This window comes from Peromyscus eremicus, chromosome 9, assembly GCF_949786415.1.
Source record: "Peromyscus eremicus chromosome 9, PerEre_H2_v1, whole genome shotgun sequence".
NCBI classification, from domain to species: Eukaryota; Metazoa; Chordata; class Mammalia; order Rodentia; family Cricetidae; genus Peromyscus; species Peromyscus eremicus.
Window position 1 is genome coordinate 85635204 of NC_081425.1, and position 23876 is coordinate 85659079.

Genomic DNA, 23876 nt, shown 5'->3' on the forward strand with positions numbered 1-23876 from the left:
TAGAAGCCCAGCAGTTACTTTAGACATGCTACCACCACCCACTGGGGAGAGAGGCACCAGGAGGAAAGCATGAGGAGGACTCTCCCACATCCCCACTAAGATAGCCCATCCCTGCTGGGCCTTGAGGCTCCTGCCCTGGGGAGCACTGCTGGTCATGAAGGGGAGCACTTTGGCTCATGAAGGGGAGCACTTTGGCTCATGAAGGGGAGCACTGCGGGTCATGAAGGGGAGCACTGCGGGTCATGAAGGGGAGCAAAGGAAGGGGTTGGCAGCAGTACATCCCGAATGGAGAAAATAGCCACCCTCTTGGCACCCCGAGTTCATTCCTTGTCATTTTGGTGTGCTGTGTACTACTTCTTGCTGGGGTGTGCATGGTCGTGGGATAAGGTGCAGCTGGAGGAACAAAGAAGACCCAAGGCCAGAGAAAGGGCATTTGTCATAGAGGCAGCCAGGTGGCTTTTGTGCAGGGAAGGAGAAAAACAGAGGTCACACCTATAGAATGTAGAGAAGAATGAAGGGATTTTCACACTCTGCATTAAAATAAATCCATCCTTTCCTCATCAAACTTGATGTTAGGCTTTTTGTTTTTTTCTTTTGATCAGCTTGGCTAGGTCATAGCTAGATGTCAGCTTTCTGAGATTGTACATTTGGCATTTCATGGTTAGGATTCACTCATCATAGGAGTGTTAGGTACATAATTTCCAAGGGATTTCTAAGTATGAGCATCTTACTATTACGGCCATTTCTCAGTTGTTTCCCGTGCCCCTTATGTACACACACTCTCTTGAATTGGTGCCTTATAACTTGGAGCAAGGCCAATGCTGTGACTTTGAGCTTTGTGCTAATTAGTTATTTAGCAGTCACGGTGATTGCCCGTGCCTCCAGCTGCTGATGGTCATCCGTGAGGGAAAGACGCAGCCGTGGTTGGAACTTGAGCTTGTTCAAATGGAGACATCTTGGGCTGGGAGCCTGTAGCTTGGGCTGGGAGCCGGTAGGTTCTATCGTCCTAATCCCAGATGGATTGGGATATGCTCAAGGGTTTTCACCTGTGGATTCTCTGCTTATTTGTAAAGGATGTAGTTGTAATAAACAGCTGATACATCTAAGTGCTCATTCCTCTCATAGATGCTGACATCCACCAAGTTGCCAGTGGCTACCTGTGTATCACTGTGCTGTGGGGCATGGCCATAAGCTAGATTGACCATCGCTGTCTTTGGTCTTATGGGACTCACCACTTTGTGAGAAAGACAAAGGCCAAGACATGACAACATAAACAATTATTAGATTTTAATCATGGTGCATGACAGGAAAAAACGAGGTGTTGTTATGGTGCATGACAAGGCAACCTCCCATGATGTGAGGAGACCTAGGAACAAGTCTCCTGAGGTGGTGAGTTTGTAATAAGCCGAGATTCTAGGTTTAACACCACAATTAGAAGCAATCTTTCTAAACACAATAACACCTGCATCTCTATAAATGCAAAACCAAATTTGCTTTATCTCCATTCTAGAAAATAATCTTTTCTACCTCAGAGTTCTTTTTTACAACAATTACAGGTAACCACTGTTTTGGACTAAGTCCCTACCCCAGGCTCAAACCAAAATGGAGTTACTCAAGCTAAATGCTACACAGTTAAAGTGAAGCTTTAATGACACAGATATATCCTAAAGCAGACCAGTTTGTCCCTGAAAATCTGAGATTCTGGCCTCTGCAGGTGAGCACAATAAATTCCAGCTGCTTTAATTTTTACAGGAAAGCAGCCTGGTTTCTACCTTACAGAACCTAGCCCTTGACCAATGGGAGCTTCCATCCTGCTTCATAGAATGGAGGACGTCTGGATTCCCAAATTGCAAAGAAAAGGCCGATAACTAATAACATAATAAAATATATTCTAACATTGTCTTTTGACCACTATAGTAATGACAATTGCTCTTTTTCTCCTTAACAGGCTTATTACTTTCTACCCTTGGAATCTTATTCACATAAGTGTCCAGTTGTTGCTTAAGACATATTCAGAACTCAGTTTGCATTAAGTCCTGGTTTATGTAAAGGGAATGTGACAAACTAAGAGGTGGCCCTCACCCTCCAGGAGAGTCCTGACTAATAAGGAAGCACCTTGATAGGTGGCCAGTGTAATATGGGCAGGAGCTGGCCAGCTGACTTACAATGTGAGTTCAGCAAGGGGAGGTTTGGTTGTTCTTTGGATCTATTCATTCGTTTATTCTCCCTCACCACGGGCCATTGAGCACCTGTTATATTCCAGATGTTGTGCTTAGCTCAGATAGAAGGATCCTAGCATAACAGGTGACAAAGAGCCAGTGTGTCAGCCTTTACTGACAGCGAATTACATAAACTATTTGATTACAACTGGACAAACGCATTTAAAAAATCTCTATGTGTCTGTTGTATGTGCCGCTGCATGTATGTGTGCTGTTATGTGTGAGGTCAGGGGACAACCTCAGGTGTTTGAGACAGGGTCTGTCTTTGGTTTTTTTCTGCTGTGTACTGCAGGCTAGCTGACTGGTGAGGTTTTGGGATTCTTCCATCTTGAGGTAGATGTTTGGGGGTTACAGACAAGCATTGCTGTGCCCAGCTTTATATGTGTTTTTTATATACAGACTCATATCCTCACCACCATGTGACAAATGCCAAATCCTCAGAACCACCCCCAACAGCCCAGAATGCTACTTTGGGTCCTGTGAACTCTGGGTGCTGAGCAAGTAAAAGGTCATGAAACCTGGGGAGGTATACTTGATCAGGGGCACTTCCTCGGCCTTCTTCATGTTCCTTTCCCTTCTCCCTCCATGGGAAACCACTTCTCCAACTTAAGACATCATAGAATAATTTTGTGTATTCTTAGGCTTTATAAAAGGTGAACAATAATGTAGTCTGGAGATCTAGGTTCCTTCCTCAAACACAAAGCCTGTGAGTTACCCACAGTGTGGCTTTAATTTCTTCTTCTTTCCTAATAGAAATATTGACTGTTAGAAATTTCCCCTTGAATGGAGCCACTCCTGCATTCCGTCTCCATTTTCATGTATTTTATTTTCATTATTTTTCAGTTTGAACTACTTTCTACTGAAAGCCTCCTTTGGCCTGTGGAGTCCCATGTTCGGGTATCCTTGTGGATACCATCAGTGCTGGGGGAGTCCTTCCTGTTCATGAATCTGGAAGCTCTCTTATTACACATTTAAAAAGTAGTGTATCTTCCTGTGAGTTGAGTCTTCTGCCATTAGGAAATACTCCACTTCTATCAGCATTCCAGGTTTTATATATAGGGTACTGACTCTTTAGTGTCCCATTCTTTTCTATACTGTAACTGGCGTGTTACATTTCACAGGGACCCCTCCATCATGGAGTTGTGTTTTGCTCTCTTTTCAGTCTGGAAACCTTTGAATTATAGTCAGATAATTTAGTACACCTGTGTTTGATAAAATAGTTGATGTGATTTTATTTGCATCTGCTGTTTTTCTTGGCTTAGTAATTGAATATATTTTAGGGTACCGTTCAATTTATCTTTTGGTTTTTAATTTCCCTTAATAAAACTTTCTGTTGTTGCCCCGGGGATTACAGTACACTCCTTAAGTGTAGAGTATGTCTAGAGTTAATTTGGAATGCAAAGCACCACTTCCCTGAGATGAAAATCTCTATAACAACATAATTTTACCTACCACTGTTCACTGTGGAAGCACCAGTGTATTTCATTTCCATGTGTTATGAGCCCATAAGAAAATATTGGTTTTGTTTTGTGTTTGTTTTACTTTGCTTTATTTATGGATCGAGACAGGATCATACCATGTATCATAGGTTGACCTGGAACTCATGACCTTCCTGCCTTCCACCTCCTAAGTGCTGGCATTATAGGTGTTCACCATACCCAACCCTATGGGGTTTGTTTGTTGTTGTTGTTTTTTAAAAAAAAACTACTGACCGCTTAAGAACTTAATATAAGAAGTGAAGATACAGAAAATTTCTTAATAAAGAAAAATGAAAACAAAATAAAAAAGACTCATGTCCTCCAATTGGAAAAAAAAAAAAAGAAATGACGATAACAATCCATTTTTTGTTTGCTTATTTATTTTTTTGTTTTTACATCCCAACCAAAGTTTCCCTTCCCTCCTCTCTTCCCAGTCCCTTCTCACACTTCCTCCCCACCCATCCTCTCCTTCTCCCCTGTTTTTCTTCAGATACAGGCAGGCCTCCTGTGGATATCAGCCAGCCATTGTATATCAAATTACAGGGACACTAGGCTCCGCCTTTGCTATTAAGACTAGATGAGCAATCCAGTAAAAGGAACAGGTCCCCAAAGCAGGCAACAGTGTGAGAGACATCCTCTGCTCTCACTGTTAGGAGTCTCAGAAGATGACCAGGTTAGACAACTGTAACATATATGCAGAGGGCCTTGGTCACTCCCATGCAGGCTCCTTGGTTGTCGGTTCTGTCTCTGTGAACCCCTATGAGCCCAGGTTAGTTGATTCTGTGGTTTTTCTTGTGGTACCCTTGACCCCATTGGGTACTAAAATCTTTCTTCTCCCTCTTCCTCAGGATTCCCTGAGTTCCACCTGACGTTTGGCTGTGGGTCTCGGCATCTGTTTGCATCAGTTGCTGGGTGAAGTCTCTCTGATGACAGTTGGGCTAGGCGCCAATCTATGAGTGCAGCAGAACATCATTAGGGATCATTTCGTGGACTTGTTTTTTTTTGCAATCCATTTTTAACACACAATTTTAACACCCTTGTTTGCTGTCCCTGCCATTTCTCCTTTCTTCCTCTACATCTTAGTTTCCACTTCTCTTAACTTGAAAACCTCTTTTCTTTCTTTCTTTTTCAATGTAGGTCTGCCAGTGACAGCTTAACTTTTCCTTTTCTGACAATATCTTCTCTCTCCTTCATTTTGAAGGGTGATCTTAGTGGGTGTGAGCCAAATTGACAGCTCCAGCTCTCCTAGAGCTCTTTAAAACAGTATTCTGTTCTCTTGTGAGTGCTGCTGCTGCTGATGGGACCCTGACTAGCATCTGCATCTTGTTCCTTTGTATGCATTTTGTCATTTTTGTTGACTACTGCTTTTGATTTTCAGTATATGACACAGTGTCATATGTCAAGGATGCTCTTAGTTTGGTATTTTCTTCACCTGTATTTTTTAAGATGTTTGCTATGATTCTCAATATTATGACTCATTTTAAAATAGGTTTCTTTAGAATTTCACCTGATCCATTCTCTTTTTGGTTCCTTCTAGAACTTAGAAGAAATGTTTAATATTATCCTCGTGGCTTTTTGAGGCTGTTTCCCACCTGTGGTTTAGTCACGTTAGTTAGTCTCTGCCCTCTCCATTCTGCCGTTAAACTTATCAGAGGAGTATTTGGTTCCAATTGCTTTTCATTATAAGAATTTTGTGAAATCCTTTTTTAGTTTTATTTCCACTTCTTTACTGAAATCTCCCATCTATTTTCTTTTAAATCTTTGGCTATATCTACCGTAGACACTTTAAATCCCTTCTGTGCTAATTCCACTGTCTGTGTTATTTATTCTGAATGATTTTTTTCTTTTATTCATTCACATTTTTCCCTCTTTATACATTTAGTGTTTTTGTTGCTTACTAGACATTGTGATTACATTAATGTTTGATTTTTATGTATTTCCTTCTTGTAACAGGATAATTTCTTCATGTAGTACGTGTCCCCTCAAAACTCAGATTGTATTGAATCAATTAAATTTGTGATAGGAGAGTTGTTAAAGAGATGAGACAAGAATGATAAGCCCTGCATAACAGGGCAGCCCTCCCATGATGAGTCTTCTACATTCCATACAGCCTTATAACCGGTGGGAGAACACCGACTTCTTTGTTCCAGAAGAACTACAAAGACTATCTTCCATCTAAAAGAAAGACAAAATGTCTTCTTGTTGCAGGCTCTTGAGATGTAAACATTGTCTATCAAAAGCTTATAATTTCTGTAGTTCTATGGTGCCTGCACTAGCGTCTGTTCTAAATCTCGATGGAAGTGCTCATATAAATAAGCTTAAGAACACAAAGTGCACCTTTTCAAGCAGTGACCTCTGGCCTGGTTTTGTTTGAAGTGCCATTTGATTTTGCAGCCTGAAGGGAAGGCGAAGGTATTGCTTGTCCTTTCCGGGTCTACCTTTCATTTAAATCTGTGGACCGACTCTCTATTAGTGACACTCAGACATCTTTCTTTGCTGCTTATCGATTCATAAACATTGGCTCTTCTGTTGCCGAAGCGTCAAGAATGAACAACCCAGCAGACCCCCACTGTTCACTTCTTTCCTGCTACAGCATTCTTCTGTGTGTCACGAGCCTGTGTGCTTTTGTTCATGGATAACAGAGGTTACGGCTAAGTTGTGTTCTGCAGGAAATGCTGTCCCTCTTACGAAGGCCATTGCTTCCTTTGTAATCCTTTATCCCATGGTTTTTCTCGGCCTCCTCAACCCTGTGATGTTTATTTCACATAAATGTTGGTGTAAGACACACTTATTTTAAGTATATTTTAAACAAATGAACATCACCAACGTAAAGTTTATTAAATGTCCAAATAAGCAAATGCTTCTGTTTCAACTGTATTTTTTTTCATGGTGTGTTTATCATGTTATAGATATCAGCCAGTTCAGGAAGGGAATAAAGGGGGCTTTCTCTAATCATGTGAGAAAAATAGACCATAGTTCTGCTAATCACAAGTCAGAATCTCATAGCAGCTTTCCAGAAACCTCACTGTCTCTCTCTCATTAGGAAGGCTGAAAGCAGAGGGCCCGGCCGACCCCAGACACTGTCTCAGTATAGTTCACCAGAAAGTCCTTAGGTGGTTGTGTGAGTGCCTCCAGTTGCTCATTTGTGGTCTTGAGATTTGTCAATAGCTATTGAATCTTCAAAGTAATAGTAAAAAATTATTTATTATGATTATTTTTATAGGGTTGGGAGTGTAAGGGTAGGCCGTGCTACAGCATGTGTGTGTAAGGCAGACAACAATTTGTGAGAGTCAACTTTCTGTTTCCACTATTGATTCTGAGGGTCTAACTCAGGTGGTCAGGTTTGCACAGAAAATGCTTTACCCTCCGAGCCAGCCCATCTGCCCTAAAGTAAATCTTGGCTCTGGTGCTAATCCAGGAAGTAGACAATTCAGAGGAAAATATCCAACCCTGGTAGAATCTGTGGGTAAGGCAAGCATCTCTACACAGGTGGACTAATTCATACCCCATTCCCACTCGGTTTATAATTCAGGGTGCCATCGTATACCCGACTTAGAGCTTGGTAGATAACCCTGCTTTGCTCAATTTAAAAATTTTTTATGACTAACGATTTCAGAATAGTTTTCTTTTTTGGCTAATACTAATAGAGTACAACAGCTATGCTAAGAATGATGGACAACATTAGCAGAAACCTCATGTACAGGCAATATCGTGCATATTCCACAGACTTTATTTCAGTCATTCATTTCTCTGCAGTCCCATGAGATAGGTACTGTCAGGAGCCCTAATTCACAGAGGGAGAAACTGCAGATTGACAGGACCAAAGTTATTCAAACTCAGTGGGAGGAGCCAGAATTCACACCCTACTCTGATTCCAAAGACTAATAAGCTATGTTGCTTCATAGAACCAATGTTGTAACATGGATCTTCATTTGCACTAGACAGATCTTACAGGGAAATAAATTTAAGATGGCACTTTCCATGGATTATGTGAAAGAGCTTTCAAATGGTTCAGAAAGACCTTTCTGGAATGGTCCGGTCTCACTTCATCTCATGGAGCCACCTGATAGTATTTTCATTGTTCCTCTTCTGTCTCGCCCAGCAAAAACATAAGCTCTGTAAGAGTGGGACCTGCAGACTAATCAGATGCCCACATATGCCAGCCTCAGTTGCCACTGTCAGTGGAATGCAACCACTGCAAGCCATGGCTGCCTCGGAGCTGTGAACTGTTTGTGGGTGATGAAGTAAGTTGTCGTCTTTTTCCATTAGAGAGAGCTGATTCTTCCTTGAAATGAATACTATTTATCAGAGACTGTAAGGTTGAAACATGTTCTTGTACTCTTGTATATTGGTGGCAACCTTTTAATGAAACCTTTGGCCTTTATTGTTATTTGTGGAAAATACATGAATTTATTCATTTTCCTCACGCAAATGCTATTTACCTATCACTTAATATGCAGTTACAAATAGGTAACTATAATTATGAGCGCAGTAACTGACTTGCATTTAATGGGTATTATAGTTAATGTGTACTTTTCAGGTTACTGTGGTAAAGAATTATGTGCTTATAGAAAGAACACTTTAAAACTGGAAAGGAAAATAATTCCAGGAGAAATGTGCTGCTGCAACCCAGTCTTCTGATGCCAGGCAGGCAGGCTCCCAGCACCGTGCTCAGCACTATAGCGTGTGGCCTGCAGTCCCTTCCACACCGGTACTCAGAGAAAGATGGCCAGTCTCATTGGATGGGTGTTTTATACCCAAACACACATATTTTGAGGTCCTGTCTGCATTTTCATGTTGTCTAGAAAGAGTACTTCCAGCCCGAGTATCCTCTGACAGTTCTTTTCAAAGCTGCCAGTCTGCCCATTACAGAAAGTCCCCTGACATGTTTCTTGTCCCTGGTAAAATAAAATAACTACAAACATTGGAGGTGTAGACTATAGCGGCCTTTTTTATTCTGTAGCCATTAATGAAAGAAAAAAAAAAGCAATTTTGTGACTTGGAGTCTTTGCATTATCAAACAAAGGCCATGGTGTTTTGTTTATTAACTATGTGACTTTGGGCAAGTCCTGTGTCCTTTTAGACTTTATTGTTGTCCCAGTAGAGAAGGGTTGGGACTAGTTTCATTTTCTTCTGTGATCTATAATTAAGTATGTAAGATTGTGATTGTGATTGTGTGTGTGTGTGTGTGTGTGTGTGTGTGTGTGTGTGTACATAGAAATGATAGCAATTATTTTTCTTTAAGGTCTGTGTACATTCCATTAGGAATTCTAGCAACTTCTTTAGACATAGCATTATGCTTGAGGGAAACAATATTTGAGAATATACTCTTTTCGATGTTATTTTTCATCCCACAAATAGACATAAGCTTGCTATTTTACAATCCCAAAAGAGAAAGTTCCAGGAAAAATTTCTTGATTAGATCATACACAGATCCTTATAAATACTTTTATTTTAGAATTAACAATTCTTATGTGCAACATAAAAAATATTTGGAGGTAATTTTAAGAACTTCACTGTGTAACTAAATGGTGTGTTTGACTGAAACTTTAATTTTCTGTGTGGCTAAAGACATTCAAAATCAAATTAACCTTTGTTTCGACTTGTTTGAAAGTGATTATGTCATGAATATCAATGTGTTCATAATCCGTCCATCCTCTGCAAAGGTTTCAGGTGGCTGAGAATATCCAATCACCATGACATTTTAATTTTATTCTATTGTTGTAGATTTAAAGTCTTTTGTCATCTCGTCCCAGTGGAGAGCAGGGATAGTTGGGAGGTCACGACAGCCTTGGAGCAGTATTTTCTGAAACAGAGGCTGAAAGGAACAAGGACTTGGGAACAGCTTGTTAAAATGCTTCTTAGTTATGTGGAAGTAAAAAGAAGGTTTCCCATCTGTTATGTGCCAGTCCACATCCTGGATGAGGTAGACAGTTGCAGTTGAGAAGTCTTCTTAGGACAGGAATTCCTGGCTTGTTTCTTGCAGCAGTGAGGGCCAGGGCTTGTGTCCTGGCCTCTTGAACTCCTGGTGTCTCCATCTCTGTGAGTAGGGTCACAGTTTTCTCTGTAAGGTGTGAGGCTCTGTGAAGTGATTGGTCCATAAGAAAGCATCTAGTCTATCCTCTGCTGTAGCCCATAATCCTAGAGTAATGACCATGGAGCATCCTCTGCTATATCACATAATCCTGGAGTAATGACCATGGAGCATCCTCTGCTATAGCACATAGTCCTAGAGTAATGACTACAGAGCATCCTCTGCTATATCACATAATCCTAGAGTAATGACCATGGAGCATCCTCTGCTATATCACATAGCCCTAGAGTAATGACCATGGAGCATCCTCTGCTATATCACATAGCCCTAGAGTAATGACCATGGAGCATCCTCTGCTATATCACATAGTCCTAGAGTAATGACCATGGAGCATCCTCTGCTATATCACATAATCCTAGAGTAATGACCATGGAGCATCCTCTGCTATATCACATAGCCCTAGAGTAATGACCATGGAGCATCCTCTGCTATATCACATAGTCCTGGAGTAATGACCATGGAGCATCCTCTGCTATAGCACATAATCCTGGAGTAATGACCATGGAGCATCCTCTGCTATATCACATAGTCCTAGAGTAATGACCATGGAGCATCCTCTGCTATAGTACATAATCCTAGAGTAATGACCATGGAACATCCTCTGCTATAGCACATAGTCCTAGAGTAATGACCATGGAGCATCCTCTGCTATAGTACATAATCCTAGAGTAATGACCATGGAGCATCCTCTGCTATAGTACATAATCCTAGAGTAATGACCATGGAACATCCTCTGCTATAGCACATAATCCTAGAGTAATGACCATGGAGCATCCTCTGCTATAGTACATAATCCTAGAGTAATGACCATGGAACATCCTCTGCTATAGCACATAATCCTGGAGTAATGACCATGGCTATTGTGATGATAGTTTTGACCAGTACCCTTGAAATGTAAAGATGTGGATTAAATTTTAATTTCATATTTGTATTTAGACAGTCATGTCTGTTAGGTGGGGACCATGTTCATTTTGGGCATCATCACCAGAATTTAGGCATTCATCTGATATTCAATATCTACTTGAAGAAGAACTGAATGGTTAAAGGAAAAATATACAATAATTTTGAGTTAGATACTTGCCAGGAAAAGAGTTAAAGACATTGTTCACCAATGAGAAAGAATGATAATACTAAAGTAGAATTGGCTGTGACTTTCACAGCAGGAGGATAATCCAAGCTTAGAACCTGAGCCCTATTTAAGCCTGAGCCCTATTTAAGCCCTTTGAGACCCTGGTGGGCCACATGGCTGGGTCCTTAAGTCCACAGAAGGGCTGTGGACCCTCCTGGATATGTGGGAGGCTCCTGTCTTAGAGGACACAGAGAGAAGAAGGCCTGAAACAATTTGTCCCCACAGTAATCATCTGGTTTGGGAGCAGAAGGCTATCAAGCTGTTTTGAATTTATTTGCTCGTTTTAAACAAGATACCTTCCGTCCGTCCGTCCCTCCCTCCTTCTGTCCCTCCTTTCCTTTCTGAGCTTCTGACCCTCTCATCTCTATCTCACAAGTGCTAGGAATACAGGCATGCATTACCAAGCAAATACAGTTTTGAGGATTGAACCTAGGGCACTATGCATGCCAAGTGAGAACTCTGCTAACCTAGCTATACCCCCAGCTACTGTGCAGACTTTACTACTGAAGGTTTTTCTAATGTGTATTGGTGTTTTGCGTGTATCTACATCTTTGCAACACATGGTGTCATAGCTGTGGAGGCCAGGAGAGGGTTTTGGATCCCCTGGCACAGTAGTTACTGGCAGTTGTTAGGTGCTATGTGGGTGCTGGGAATAGAACCTGGGTCCTCTAGAAGAGCAGCCAGTGCTGTTTACCACTGAGCCATCTCCCCAGCCCCAAGGATCTTTACTATGTATCAGGAAAAAAAATACACCATCAAGAGAACTCAACCTAAGACACATTTTATATTCATTCTCTAGTTTTATTAATGCCTTTAAGAGAAAAATCTCTTGTAACCTCCTAGAGTATTTTGTCTTCATTATTAAATAGCAGTCATTGATTATATTCTACACTTCCAAAATTTTCAGGGACCCTTTGAATTATGAGTGACATTTAGCTATAGGGCAGTTGGTCTGGGAACATACTCACTGGCTGAAATTTTCAGGAGTGCCTCCATGCTCTTAGAATCATCTTAGCAGGCACAGATGTCTGGGGCCTGAGGCTTTATTCATCCTGTCTTCAAAGGCAGCATTAACCGTCAGCTTAACATCAGAAGCAGTCTCCTTGATTTGGACTTTTCCTATGGGGCTTTCCAAGGCTTAGAGGCCCTACCCCTGCCTGTGTTTTGACCTTGAATCTCAGCCATAACCCCAGCAGCTCCACATCCAGTTTCCAGAGATGACTCAGCTTCTCATTGGGGTATCTGTAGTTCAGGTGGTCAGATGAGTGGTATTCATGAGTTTGGGGAAATTTAATCCTCATGCTGTACAGGAGAGTAGATACTTTCATGGCCACTGCATTATGAATGATGAAACTATCACCTAGAGAAACTAAGTTTCCTAAATCACTCAGGAGGTATAGCAGAGCACAATCAGAAATTCCCTGATCTTTTTCATCCCAGGAAAGGTATTTGACCAGGGCCTTCTGAAAGCAGCCTTTGTTTATGAGTATTACTTGCCAGCTCAGCCTTTTGTCTGATGGTATTGGGTGATTGGAAAGTGTAATGAATTCAGAAGCCAGAGCTATCCAAGGCAGAGGTCGTGTGTGCATGAGTCCGGTCGGGGAGGTGGGGGTGGGGGTGGTTCTGTCTTCTGGCTCTAGTAGGCTTTGGTAATGTCCCCTGTCATGCTTGATGCTTTTGTCCCATGGTCCCTGAAGTCAGTCTTTAAGGTACACAGCACACCCTTCCCTGAAGGCTCTGCTGTCAGTTCAAACAAGTGACACTCCAGGGCAGATAATGGTGTGGTGGCTTGGTCATAGGTTAAGGGCAACATAAATGTGATAGATTGCAAATTTGTTTCTAAGGCGTTAAGTTTGTCTTGCTGTGGAGGGCCATTTTTTCTGCAGGTAAATAAATATATTTACTTGTGCAGTATTTTCTTGGCTTTAACTACAAGGAAAAAAAAACAAACAGTGAGCCCGACACCCTGTTCTCCTCTGTTTCTTCCGGTGTCTCTGTTCCTCTGACTTAAGACAAGAGCAGCAGGACAGGTGACATTAGCTGACCTAGAGGGGCCGGGAGGAGGGGGGGGTCACCTGAGAGTGTCTGCTGATGGGATTCATGCTGCTGATGCGTCCACTTTCTAGGTGACAGCAACCGGGTTAGAAATTGGGAAGGTCCACTTGGATCGCACAATGAGGGGCTAGGGGATGCAGAGGTCTTTGTTGTAGACTGGGCTGATTTTCTTTCCTGAGGGAAGTAACCCATTCTTACTGCACTGTTGTCTTGTGGAGGGTTGGGAGCCAGAGCACATGGGCGATAGGGATTTAATGAGTACATAGGAGAGGAGATTCAAGCCTCCAAACAGCATAGTGCCTTCAGCCACTTCCGAGTTCAGGATGGTGAGACATTTAGGAAGAGTAAAAACCCCAGACCACTGTGGATGAAAGCATACACACGAAGCTGTGAGAGGAGAGTTCTGGCCTCACCTAGACTTCCCACACCAGGCTGGTGGCCGGTTTGTCTCACTGAGGGCCTTGGGAGCGACTTCTCAGTTTGTCCGTTCTCTTTGTTTTATAATTCACTTATAACTTTAAAAGATTAGGCTGCCCCATGCTCATTATTTCGTATGGCAGAGAAGACATGCTTTTAATTTATTCTTTGCTTCTAATTGTATGTGTGCATGTCAGGGTTCACTGGCTAGAGAGAGAGCCAGCCCTGCTTTGTAAGGCAGTTAATTGAACCTGGTAACGATTATTGTCAGCAATCCCTCAGGGCTGTGCTGGTCCTCATACATCATCCCTCTTGCTGGTTGCAGGGCCTATTGTGCTGGGACAATGTCAGATTTCCACAGGGAAGAGGCAGGAGCACATTGGCGCTTGCACTCTGCAGCCTCCAGTTACAGTGGTGTTAGTAACTGTTTCTGAGTTCCTATAAATCCTTGGCAGGAGAAACTTCTGGAAAGCGTGTTTACATTTTCGAAACATTGAATTCTTTTGGCAGTATAGGCACCAAAGTCCTAGAACTGATGGCACACAAGGACTTTGCTATCCATCTTGTTACAGTAGCATTGGAGGTCTACTCTAGGAAACCTGTTTCCATCTGATAAAAAGGAATGAAATTTACCTCAGGGTGGAGACTTGCCGCTGTCAGTCTGAATGGTCAATCACCAGATGAAGGAGCCATCCTCTGCCAAGGCCAGTTTACCATAAGCCGTGCTAAGGAGATGAGTGGAATAATTGCTCCTTACGTGAAATAAAGTACTTTTCCTTCCCCAAAGCCCTGCTTTCTGAGCCATCCCTATGGAGCCAACTCCAAAGATGTAGCTTGCTCCTTTTCATCTCTAATGTCTTGTTCAGATGTTGGCCAGCACCTAAATGAGCTTTCTCTGGCATTTTCGGCCTTCTGAAGTCTGTCTCTGAAGCTCTCCCTCATCCATGTGTCTGTCTGCTCATCTGTCAGGTGGCTGCTTACATATGGCTTGAAATGTCCTTCTTTCTCTCCTTCACTTCCTTCTTCTCACAGCTTCTGACACCCTAGCTTGGTTGCCCTGGTGTTTGAAACATCCAATAAAATTATCCTAGAGCTTCCTTCTGAGTTCTTTCTTAAATTCTTTTGCTCAGAAGACTAAGAACTCCACGAGGGTCTCTTATTTTCCTAGTAACAATATCGGTAAAAGAAATAGCAAAATATGAATTTTAAAGACTTGGCCTACTGCAGTAGGCAGTAATAATAGCCAAAGGACACAATGGGTTGACAACATTGGAATTGTATGGAAAAGGAAACCTTGGTCTCTCTAGTAATCAGGAAAAGGTCCATAAAAGCAGCCGAGTGCCATTCTTACCAATCAGTTGGGAAAATGATGATGAAGGTGATGGTGATGATTGTAATGGTGACTGATGATATCCTATCCGATTTGATGCTGGTTAAGGGCCCAGGGAGGCAGGAGTCTTGTTGGAGTCGTGCAACCTGCTTACATAGACACTGTCCCATGTACAGGCTACAGTATTAGATTTAACAAAAGTCAAACACTACAGATCTGCCTGTGTGGGAATACCTAAAGAGAAGTAGCTTACCCATGGATGGTGATTCTAGGCAGTACCCCAAAAGTGGAGAGGATCCATGGATGACAGCTAGGACCCTGCTTTGAGCAGATCTAACTTCCAAAAGCAGGCTTGAGAATAACTTTTACAATTTGATATAAGGCAAGTTAAGAAGGAAAATGATTCTCTATGCTTCCTGTGAATATTTTATAGCTGTCTATTATTACTGAAGGAAAAAGAATGTTGGTAACATCTGGAGATGGCCTGGGGTTAGCTGTCAGGTCCAAGGGGATAGGAGCCTTATCTGGGATGCTTAGATGTTCTAGATGGAAATTACTTTGGGTAATCAAATTGATTATAAAAAATCTTTTGAGAGCAAAAAGAAGACATGCGTTAGGGGTAATTATTCAGTAGTGTCTGCAGATTGCAGTAGCCTCAGAGGGAAGCCAGAGATCAGAGCAGATGACAGCTAGGCCTGCAACTACTCCTTTTCATTCCCTTATCCAGCCTCGGGCTTCTGGGGAAGATCGAGTGAGACCCTGTGCATCCTCAACCCAAGCTCCGTGCCTGGGATAAAGCCGACACTGGCCGTATGTCACTGCATTGGCATCGTGTGTGGGGACCATGGGTGTGCCTTGCGACCAGAGGCTGCAGACATCCAGGATAAAACTTTCTAAGTTTCTTTCTACTCAGAGATGCCTCCTGACATTGGAGGACTCTTCAGAGCCACTGGCTCTAAAAAGGCCTCTGCTGGACTTCCTATACCAGGAATCCCTTGGCCAGCATAGAGCATGGCTTCCAGCATACCTCCATGATAGCTTTTCTCTGACTGTGAACATAAACACTAGGCCCATCTCTTGAGTTAGCGAACTGTGTGGTTGCCCAGGCCCCATACTTCCAAGGGCCCACACTAGGTTTAATGTTTTCTCTTTGCCATCCTGAAACTCTGTATGATAGCTGAACAAGGAACCCTCCTTTTCATGAAAGTTGATATAATTAACGTGGGCTAGGAAGACCCTTGGGACTGCTTTCGGCCCAACAGCGAGGCTAGTCTAGGATCAGCCCTCAGTCCTGACAGGAGAAAAATATTTGTCTCAGGGTTCTAGAAAAAGCAGAGAGCTTTGATGTTGAAATGACAGAAGGAGCTTTTCCAGCCTGACTGGCTTTCTAGTGTTCAAAGGGACTGAAATGTCCATGCTCTGTCCTGAGGGCAACAGCTGCTTCCTCTGGTGTCCCCAGCTGAGCATCCCACAGCACTTACCCTTCTAGACTCAACTGTCTGAAGGAAGGCTTGATGATGGGGCTGCTAGATAATCCTGTTAGGCTTTTCATTGGGATCTGTGGTAGAAGGGAACTAGACCCTAGAGATGGAGGTTCAGCACCCTGGAAATGGAGCTAGTGCTGGGGAGGTAATTTCTATTCCATTGTGATCCATAGTGCTCACATTTCCCCACACTGCCTGTTCTTGCTCTTCCCTCCTCCTGGGCTCCCAGAATCTCCACATCATCTCTGTATTCCAACATCCTAGTGTCCCTGTATCCCTCATATCATAGCATCCTTGCACCTGTGGATCTGGACTTCCTCACGGCCAAGTCTACTCCCCAGAGCTAGCCCTGGGGGGGGGGGTCCAGGAGGAGAGAGGAAGTACCCAAACTGTTTCTTCTCCTTGCAGGATCCTCAGCTAAAGAACAGAGAAGTCAGGACAATCTAATTCCAAAGCTCAGGTGGCCATTTACTAGCTGCATGAGTTACTTTCCTCCTCTTCTCGTCCACAGGTTAAGGATTAGATACAAGAGAAACTTCAAACACTGCCTTGGCATTGTTTATGTACCTTTCCAACTCTGCTCTGGAGTTTTCCATGGGGTTCCTATTATCTCCTCACCCAGATTGACCTAATCTAAATAGATCTGAGAGTGCCAGAAAGGGACTGTTTTGTCTTGATTCTTGGGAGAGTCCCAGAGCAACCCTGTTGTAGCTCCAAGCACCTCCGAGGCACCAGCCCCTGGGAGAAACCTGTCCCTGTTCATGAGCAGCTCTGGCCACGTTATTACACAGCACCATGAAGCCCTGGAGAGACCTTCTCCAGAGCTTCAGTGTGTGATTCTGATGCCTTTCCATAGACTCACATGACTCGTGACCAGATGGGTCCTTCGGTACCCCAGATTTCATCAGTACAGTTCCCAGCTCTGGAACACCCACCTTATAGGTGCACTAGAAGTTGGTAGCTTTAGATGTGTGCAGAGTTATATCTCTGGTTCTGTGTGTGTATCCTCCCTAACTTGGTAGGCAAGTTTGATCTCTGGCTTGTGTGAAAGAGAAGTGAGAAGCCTTTTTTGCTCGCTTGCTGCCTGGGGGAAGCTAGTGGATCATGTGTTATCTATGTATACAGTTACAGGATGCCTGCAACATTTGCTTTAGGTGTCAACTTTATGTTTGTTTGTTTGTTTGTTTTGAGACAGGGTTTCTCTGTGTAGCTTTGGTGCCTGTTCTGGATCTTGCTCTGTAGACCAGACTGGCCTTGAACTCACAGAGAACTGTCTGGCTCTGCCTCCCGAGTGCTGGGATTAAAGGTGTGTGCCACTGTCACCTGGCTCAACCTTATGTTTAACACATGGCTATTTCTTTCAGAATGGCCTACAGTAGCAAGAGTCTTTCATAGCTTCCTGTCACTTTGGAGTCTCCATCTTCTCATATTCAGTACAAACTGCTTTTCAGATCTGTTACCATCTTAGTTTTTTTTCCTGCCTTTCGGTGGGTCGGAATATTTGGGGATCAATGACACAATGCTTTTGTTTCTCACACTAAATGCAACACCGTTTTCTCCCTTAAATATTTTGAATATTGAGAATAATTTCTTCAGTGACATTAATTATGAGGCACTCCTCCACTGAACCATCCTTGCCTGGTGATATTAATGATAGCGTTTCAGTGTTGCTGACTGGCTCTGTCATTAACCCATCATAAAAGCCACCCCAATTAGCATGCAGGAGCTCCATCAGTTGAGGAGGAAGTATATATGGGCCACAAATAGAGGAGAGAGGCTGTGGCTTTCCTGAAGAAACAAGTGAATTTGTCAACTGTCAAACCGGATTCCTAATAGATCTTTGTGTAAAATGCCGCCTTTGATTTTCTTTTTCCTTTCCATTTTACAAAATAATTTGTAACCACAGTTGGTGGTGATGTCTGTTTGCAAATTTTATTCTTTGATTTCTTTCCATTCTGCTAAATCAGAAAACCCTTTCAAGACTGCAGCTTCCTATCCAGGCATCCACTTGTCCTCATCTCCTCTTGTGTGTTTTCTTCCTTGGCTTTTGGTTTTCTTTTGCCTCTGTCCCCTTGTCCATGTGTTTTTGGAATGTGGAGAGAATGTCTACCTGAGTGCCTGCTGCACTGGGTGAGGATGGAGTGGGAGTACTTCCTGCTTGCTGTGCTGGCCTGCAGAGTGCTAGAAAGCCCTGTGTGTGTGTGTGTAGTTGTCGGGACCTAGCTGCTACCTGACCAACTTGTTCAGAAATGAGAGGGCGGTGTTTTTAAACTGGCAAACATTTGAAATATGCCTTGCCTTGAGTCCCCCATGTGGAAAATAGCTATCCATTTGGTTAAGAGGAGCAGTGGGGCTCCAAGATTATTTTAGGATACTATTAAAAGTAAAAGAGGGGGCTGGAGAGACGGCTCAGCAGTTGAGAGTGCTTTCTGCTCTTGCAGAGGATCTGGGTTCAATTCCCACCACCTACATGGTAGCTCAGGACCATTTACAGCTCCAGCTCCAGGGGATCTAACAGGTACAGATGTGGTTCACATACATAATGGAGGCAAAACAGTCATACACATAAAGACAAATAAATAAACCAAAAAATAAGATGACATGGAATTATTTATTTTTTTAAAGTCAAAGAGAGACTATTTCTGGGTGGCTTTTGGTCATAGCCAATTTTCTTAGTTAGCGGGGTGGGTCATCAGATAAAATAGAGAACAAATGATTGCATTTGAAATGTCAGTCTTAAATGCGTATTTAATATTCATTTACTTTGTATATATTATATGTATGCATATGAGGGACATATACATGCCAGTATCATACATGTGGTAGTCACAGGACACCTTTTAAAGTTGGTTCTCTCATTCCATCATGTGGATCTTGGGATTCAGCTCAGGCCCTCAGGCTTGGTGGTGAGCACCTTACCCACTGAGTCATTTCATCAGTCCTGAAATTTAAACTTAATGTACATCCTATGCCTTTATTTGCTGAATCTAGCAACCCCATGTGTGTATATAGTCAGGAATACGGGTTGCATCGCCTTGCCATGAGGAACCTCAGCCTCCGGAAAAGACTCGAGGTTACTGACCTAGGAAGCTAGGCTGGTTATTCAATAAGTCTCAGCTGCCCAAGGGGCCTGTGTAGGAGACTAGGCTTCGACACTCAGCAGTGGAAGACACGCAACAGTTCAGCAATACTGCCAAGATCAGACAGCTAAGATTTGTGGGGAACCTCAAGCCGTCCAACCTACAAAGCCCTTGTTCACCCTCCCCTGCTCTCTGGCCTCCTGCGTGGCACTGTGGCCCCGTATTGCTTCTCCTGAAGCTCTGCAGAGGCCCTGCAGCGAGCATGCTAGGAAGTCCTCGGCCTCACTTCCCGACTGCTGGATGGTCCAGACGGCAGGAGGCAACCAGCTGTTTTTACTGTATCCAACCCAAAACATGTCACGCAGAAAAAATGTCAAGTCGTTTTGAAAAATGTCTGAGGTATAATGTGCTTGACAGAGTGAAATGGCGTTGGCCATAGTCACGTAATTACTACCTCGGTGTTTGTTTACCTGCAGCCCTTTCTTCTTGCCCTGGAATTAAATCAATCCAAGCAACAATGCGGCTTTATACAGCCCAGGTCTCAGCGCCGACAACACTTCTGCTTTCCCGGGTCCCTCCAGAGGGTGATCTTGGCCAGGTTGACTAAGCAACTTAACGGTTTCTTTCATATCCGTATCTTCAGACTAAACTCGAGCAGACTTATTAAATTAAGCTAAATGGAGGTCACCTAGTTTTCTTCTGCAAGCAATAAATGTTAAGATAGGGCGAGACACAGGTCTGAAATCTAATTTGAATTTAAGCTGCAACCTGACACCATACCCTTGAGTTCCACTAGATGGCGCTGATGATTCACACCAGTGCCGTTGAGGTTTGTTTTTTTTTTTTTTAATTTTTTAAGTGTTTAAAAAGGTTAGGCTATTCTGCATACTGCTTCCTTTTACTGTCTAATTTTTAATATCTTCTTGTGTTATTCAAATGGACATTATTTCTCTTCTCCAAGACCTTTCTGCCTTTGTAAATTTGTAAACATAAATAAATAAATAAAACAAGGAGAAGAACAAAGTCTGTCTTATTTAAACCACGGGTCTCTTTGTTGCTTTGTTCCTTGTCTTTTTTTTTTTTTTTTTTTTTTTTTTTTAGGGCGAGACTCCCTCCTCGGGCTTTGTTTCCTTGACGCATTTGGTTAGTCCGTCTTCACAAAACTTCTGTAATTACTAAAGTTACGTTAGATTTCCTTCATCTAGCACAGTTGATTTGCCTCTCCCAGAGTTATGCCCCGTTTACTTTGGGAAAGGAAAAATGCTATCCTTAGCATTTGAGTTTTGAGGATTTGCCCCCAACAGTGGGGATCAGATGCCTGTTAAGATCCTAGCCACCCTGACTTAGACTCCAACTAGTGGGATGCTCTCGTGGTATGAGGGGTGGTTCCATGTGGGGTTGTGGGGTATGTCTTCTTTCATACAAAGAATAAATTCTGGGCCAGACAACAGCAAATGCACAGAGACTGGCAGCTGTTACAGATTTCCACCCCTAATGAGCTACATTTTTCCCCTAGAGCATGGCTAATATGGGATGGGACCCTCAGATTTTAAAAGGAATGTTAAAAGGGAGTAAGGTTAGCTTTAATCAAGTTTAAAAAAAAAAATCCTAAAACTAATTTTCAGCCAAGCTTGAGACCCATGGAAAGTTCTCTTGTAAATATTACAATGGCAAGCAGTTTCCTTTCTTTCTTTCTTTCTTTCTTTCTTTCTTTCTTTCTTTCTTTCTTTCTTTCTTTCTTTCTTTCTTTTTTTTTTTTTTTTAATGACTTTTGGTTCTCAAAGAGCATACTACCTGATTGGCTGGGAGTGGGAGCCTGTGGAGGCAGAGCTGTGGAGCCTGTGGAGGTGCGAGCCTGTGGAGGCAGAGCCTCTGTGCTAGACCTGGCATTTGCTCTAGATCTTGTCTTTATGGGAGAGCCTGGCATGGGTGTGCATCTGTGAGAGAGATGCTCGAGGCTTCTCTGCTGCAATGAGATTTAGTTAACAGAGAGGAGACTCGGGGTTTCCCTGGGCTTCTAACTACATTAGTGCTGTGTCACCAACTACATATCAAATGGCACTCCCCCGTTACCTTGGCACCCTGAAATATGAACCCCTAAGATGGGAAATAGTTATCTTATGCAGTGTACCAGGATAGTTCTGTAGCACTCGGTTGAGATGACTGTTCAGTAGTCATTGGTGGGTTTCATTACATTGCAAAAAAAAAAAAAAAGCAACAACCATGAAATAAAACTAGTGTAATCATGAGGTCAGATTCTGCAGTTGTTAGAGAGATAAGGTCCAAGATCCCTGACTCCATCCTGCCATTCTGTTTAGAACATCAGGGGATGGATGTCCTCTAAGATTCTGCCTGACAGTTCTGAGGGTGGAGACTGAAAAAAAAAAGTCACATTAAGGTAGGAAAACACAAAACTCTTCCTGATTTTCTCCACAGTATGAATTAATCATATTTAATACTAAATATATTACAGCTGTACACTGTACAGTGACTTCCTGTGTCAATTGCAGGGAAATGTGAAAAGATTTCCAAGCCTCAAGCAAATTTCACCATGAACTTATATATTCAAGTTTGTGACCATTCACTGGGTATCTTGGTTGATGCAAAACGTCCTCTGTAGATTTGCCCAGATACACTCTGTGTGTGTGTGTGTGTGTGTGTGTGTGTGTGTGTTGTAATATTCAGGAAAATTACCAATACTTTATCTCCCTTTTAATACAAGGTTTGGAAATTTGGCATTGGTCAGGAATGCGATTTTTATGGCATCTTTGGGATTGTTCCAAGTTCTCTGCAGATATTGGGCTGTCCAGGGGGTTCAGTAGATAAAGGCACTTGCTGCCAAGCCTGAGTAGAACTCTGGGACCCACACGTGGAAGGAGGGGCCTGATTCCTGCAAGTTGTTCTCTGACCTAGACATGTGTGCCACAGCACTAGTGCCACAGACAGACAGACAGACAGACAGACAGACACACACACACACACACACACACACACACACTGCAGTAAAGGAATAAGTATAATAGAAATGAAGTCAACACGAAAGCGTCACAGCGGGTTATTCAGCTTTGGTGATTTGGGATTCTTTGTCATCAGAGCTGACATTTGAAATTCAGAAGAACCGTCTTGGATTAAAGTTCACAGCACAAAGCAGCCAGAAGTTGGGTTAGCTCCAGATAGGATCTGGTTTCTTGAGGGGAATGGAATATTCTGGGTCTCTCGGTTGTGCGCAGGCCTGCCCTGTAGCCTCCACACCAGTTTACCTTGCATTTGCTGCAGACCTGTGCTGACGATGCTAGGCCTACGCTTGCGGTGTTATGTTTATGGAGACCCGTCAGCGGAAGTTTCCCCTGTTTTATTTGATTATCAGTATGTAAATTTGCTTAATGACTGCTTTGTTAATCTGAGAACTTATATATTTCTTAAAAATTTAGAGCTCTGAAAATACAGCTTAATGTGTATGGCTATATCAAAATACAAATTTATAGTATTATCAGAATAGGAACTTGGAAAGCATATTGATAAAGTTGCTTGTCTAAACCTAACAACTCCCTATAAGGGCTCCTTAGGTAAAACTGCCTCCATAAAACATCTGTAAGAATCTCTCTGTGTTTGTTAATGTGATAAGGGGGCATGTGGGATATTCTCCCAGGAAAACAAAATAATGATGGGAGAGTGTCCCCTTTTCATAACTGTGTATGTTCCTGTACGTTACTCTAGAGATCGAATCATCAGTATGGCCGAGTTATAACTGTTGAAAATCTTGTTCCTTCCTGTGCTGTCTAATTTTTATGAAGAAATTAGATTGTGTTTGTTACCAGGAAAAACAGGGAAGCTCGCTGCCATTTGCAGCAAGAGAAGGCTGTGTTATTTCCGCTCTCTCGTCCTACTCTGTGTTTGCAGATCGGCCATCAGACCACAGCCAGCCCTGAAATGGATTTCTCAGGTGAAATGGCATTCTGCAGAATAGTGTGATTGGTTTTAAAGAAGGAAACAATGAGCTGGGATGTGGCTTGGAGGCTAAGAGTGCTCCCAGCACATGCCTGAGGACTGGAGTTCAAATGTCAACACCTGTGTCAAAAGCGTGGTTTTGCACAGGCCTGTGATTTTAGCACAGAGTGTGTTAAACCAGGACTTCTGGGGCTTGCTGGCTGGCAACGTCTTCAGGTTCAATAGCAGATCTTATCTTGAAGAAATAAGGCAGAAGGGTAGAGCAAGATACACTAGGTTCTTCTCTGACTGCCAGATATGCACGCACGCGTGCACACACACACACACACACACACACACACACACACACACACACACACCCCTGCATGCTCATATACTAAATCATGCTCTTCTGAGTGTGCATTTTCTCTGTAAACAAAAGCACTCCGCTTTGGGCGATGTCCTCCCCACCAGCAGACCTGATGGACGTGACATGCTGCTTCCCACCCAGCTTGCTTAAGAGTCTAAGGCTTTATTGAACCTCCAACTGGATGAGGGATGCGGAGCTTTCAGAAAGCACCTATTGCTGCTGCTCTTTACAAATGCTCTTTCTCTTCTGAATCACTTCAGGCATTACTTTAAGGAAAGTTGCCTGGATTCAAT

The 23876-nt window shown here is 42.8% G+C and overlaps 1 protein-coding gene across 1 annotated transcript in view; it reads left to right on the top strand.

The window, feature by feature from the left end:
* The window catches only part of Cacna2d3 (calcium voltage-gated channel auxiliary subunit alpha2delta 3), an 827473-nt gene that overhangs the window by 282424 nt on the left and 521173 nt on the right, over nt 1–23876 (top strand). The window lies entirely within an intron of this gene.